The sequence below is a fragment of the Erinaceus europaeus genome, chromosome 15 (assembly GCF_950295315.1).
Source record: "Erinaceus europaeus chromosome 15, mEriEur2.1, whole genome shotgun sequence".
NCBI lineage: Eukaryota > Metazoa > Chordata > Mammalia > Eulipotyphla > Erinaceidae > Erinaceus > Erinaceus europaeus.
Genome location: NC_080176.1, coordinates 65,651,773 through 65,655,945, shown reverse-complemented (window position 1 = coordinate 65,655,945; position 4,173 = coordinate 65,651,773).

Below are 4,173 nucleotides of genomic sequence, written 5' to 3'. Positions count from 1 at the left end.
GGTCACATACTAATGTAGCAAAGCAGGCCTTTCTTATGCCTTTACTGAAATAGAAGCTAGATGGGCTCAAAACAAGTCAGGTGTTTAGTTTTGACCATCAGAGAAGTCAATGTTAATAGAGATACAAAAAAAAAAAAATATATATATATATATATATGTACGTACAACAATATTCACGGTAGCATTATTTATAATAATGGAAAATAATTTCAATGTTCCCAAAGTATGAAAATAATTGATTCATATTATACAATGGAATAATACAGAATCACTAAGTTCATGCATTCAAAGAATATTTAATAACACAGGAAAATTCTTCTGAGCAGATCGACCTATATATAAAAATATGTATCATGGGAGAGTTGGGTGGTAGCGCAGTGGGTTAAGTGTACGTGGCTTGAAGCACAAGGACTAGTGTAAAGATCCCGGTTCGAGCCCCCACCTCCCCATCTGCAGAAAAGTCACTTCACAGGTATTGAGGCAGGTCTGTAGGTGTCTTATCTTTCTCTCCCCTCTCTGTCTTCCCCTCCTCTCTCCATTTTTCTCTGTCCTATCCAACAACGACATCAATAGCAACAACAATAACTACAATAATAAAAAACAAGGGCAGCAAAAGGGAAAATAAATAAATATCAAAAAATAAAAAAATATGTATCACGTATATAAATGTGTCATGTTTAGACATATAAATTACCTGTGCCTCCAGTATTTAGAAGTATATTTAAAAAATTTTCTCCCTGTATGGCCCATCACCCATATACTTCAGAATCACCTGGAGTAGGGGTGGGGATTGGAGGTGGTAGGAGAGGGTCTTTCTTTTTTTTTTTTTTTCCCCCTCCAGGATTATTGCTGGGCTCAGTGCCTGCACCATGAATCCACCACTCCTGGAGGCCATTTTTTCCCTTTTGTTGCCCTTGTTGTTGTAACCTCGTTGTGGTTATTATTATTACCATTGTTGATGTTGTTCGTTGTTGGATAGGACAGAGAGAAATAGAGAGAGGAGGGGAAGACAGAGAGGGGGAGAGAAAGACAGACACCTGCAGACCTGCTTCACCGCCTGTGAAGCAACTCCCCTGCAGGTGGGGATCCGGGGACTTGAACCGGGATCCTTACGCCACGTGCTCTTAACCCACTGCGCCACCGCCCGACCCCCAGGAGAGGGTCTTTCTTAAGAGTCACATGTTCTTGGGTTCTACCCCTAATGTACTAATTTCCAAGTTTTTGCACTTAAGGATTTGTCTGCCTACACCAGGGGTGGTGAATTTTTTTTTTTCCTGCCAAGGGCCATTTGGATATTTATAACATCATTCATGGATGACACAAAATCATCCACTTAAAAATTAGCATTTACTGTTGCTATGAAAAAGCTCCTAGATGGAATGAATTTGGAGTACAGGCTGTGGTTCTTGGCAGAGACAGACTTGATTCATCTTTGACCCACACATGCTTGGCTACTAGTATACTACCTTGACTAGCACTAATTCACACCTTAGACTGAGGACCACTGGTCCAGAAAGCTCTCTGGGTGGTATAATTTTGAGTACTCAACTTTTTTTATATCTTTAAAAAAAATTCTCTACCGAGCATCAACTGTTTTAGTGGTGAAAGTAGATTACTAAGACATGGGCATAGGGAACAGCTGATCTGGAGTCTACTTTTGCAAGTCTACACATCTTTTGAGAACTGGACTGGAAATGCCTCTGATTATTTTTTAAATCTAAAATAAACTGGTATCTGTGAGTTTCCAACAACTAAAAGTCAATTTAGGACAAAGGCATATTAAGTATAATTAATTACAGAACCCATGGCCTTAATGTAATGGGCAGGTGGTTATAAACATAAAATATTTTTGAAAAGCATTAATGAATAACATTTCTCAGTGTTCCATGATGTTCCTTGGGAAAAAAGGATTCACTTATTAAATAAGTATGGGACACAATACATTCTCTATCTAATTCCGTTTGATTTTTGCACATAAGCAGATTATAGGCTTTAGGAAATCCAGTAGAAGCTTTATTCCTAACACAATCTTTCTAAATTCTTAGAGTATCTTATCATTGGGAACAAATTTTAGGTCAGAAGAGAGCCCAAGAAAGAATGTCACCAAGGACTAATACAGTCCACTTGATCCAAGGTATCAATTCATCCAACATTCCCACCATCTCTGAGGGCTTAGCCCACATATATTAATAGAGTCTGATTCTCAGGGCACAATTCAAGTCAGTTATGGAATAATACTCAGGAAAAGCAAAACTGAGTGCCAGGCTAGAGGATTAGGAAAACATTTAAGAAACTGTATGCTTACTTCTATTTACTTATCTACCTGTCATGTAATACTGTGAGCTTGGTCCTGGAACTCTGTCTTATATTCACTTATACTCTTCCAATATCACAGAGCCTGTCACTCAACTGGTTCTTGGTGCACAGGGCATGACCACTCAGGTAGGTTTGATTATGTGGACAAGTACAGTAACACAGTGGACTAGGCACAGGCACTAAACTTGGGGTTTTAAAGCACGTACACTTGATTTCATTCAGCAGGCATTTCTGACCTCCACTAAGGATGGGCATTTCCAAGAATGTAGAGATAAGAATCTAAGATGAAATCTTTACCCTAAAGAGCTCCATGTACTAGAGATCTTTAATACGAACCATTCCTTCCTGTACAGTTGAGAACACAGTAGACATCTAAAAAATACTTATTTGTATTTATTTATATAAGATAAAGTTTGAGTCTGGTCAAACTTTGATACTTCGGGGGCCAAGAGGTCTACAGTAGCACAGAGCCAGAGCAGTACGGTATCTGCTCCACACTGACTTCTTGAATAATTAGGCCCATCCTAGCTCTCATATGCAGAAGTCAAAAACGTTTATCAGGGAAGGGCTAGAACCCAAAGGAATTTTCTACTGTACATCATGACAATGTTTCTAGTGTAGGTGTGCTATCAAACTCACTACAGCTTTAAGATGGTAAAGCAGGGCTGAAATGGGGTTCAAGAGGGTTGACAGGCCTTCACAGGACAAGACCTCTTTTTTTTTTTTTTAAATATTTTTTTTAATTTTATTTATTTATTCCCTTTTGTTGCCGTCATTTTTTTTTTATTGTTGTAGTTATTATTGATGTCGTCGTTGTTGGATAGGACAGAGAGAAATGGAGAGAGGAGGGGAAGACAGAGAGGAGGAGAGAAAGATAGACACCTGCAGACCTGCTTCACCGTACTGTCTCGATTAGCCTTCACAACAGCCCTTACACATAGAGCTTATTATACTTATCAGTCTGGAGATAAGCAAGCCAAAGCTGAGAGAGAGAGAGTAAGTGATCTGCTCCAGACCACACACTGCCACCCTCAGGTGGAGAATGGCACTCTGAAAACAGGTCTTTCTGGTACCAAAGACTCTTGATGACTCAAGCAATACTTTCAACAATAATGAGCACTAGAATGTTTTCTGGGGTTACAGGGCGGTAAGTGTTTCTCAAGCTGATTTGAACAGTGTAGTACTTGAGACTAGTCTACCATGTAACATACTTTGAGAAATACTGTGGGACAAACAAGTTACCAATAGCAGGCGAACAGGGGAGGGAAAGCAGCTCAGAAGTACAAGCTGTTCCAGGAAGAACAATGAAGCAAAGTGCTTCTGGAATTAGTAAAAGATACATATACTTTAGTCTAATAATTACTCCTTTGCTTTCAGATTCGTGAATTCCAGTTCATAGCTCATTTTCATCAAATAATATTTGGTACGGCATTCTAATCCCAACATATACACTTAACCAACTTTTGAGGATTTGCTGAAGACTTTTTTTTTCTGTAGAATTTGACTTAACTAGTAGTTCAACTCATTATGTCATTACCTTTGATCAAGTATTCACATTGGGAATATATGTTTTAACTTGTTGTGTGTTTCAACAGGCCTGCAATTTCCATTTTGAAGCAAGATGATTCTCCACTGTACAGGACTGATCCAAATTTTATAGGCGCCAGCATCCCTGGCTCTGCTGACTCAAGCTCAAGCAATACTCCCCACTCCCCAGCACCGTGAAAAGAGGGCCTCCCCACAATTTCAAAATTCACTCTAGAGGAGTGGTATCTCCCACAGCCAAGAACCACAGATTCAGAGAGAACCAAAAAGTTCAATAAAATGGTAATTGAAAAATAAACACCTAGCTCAGTA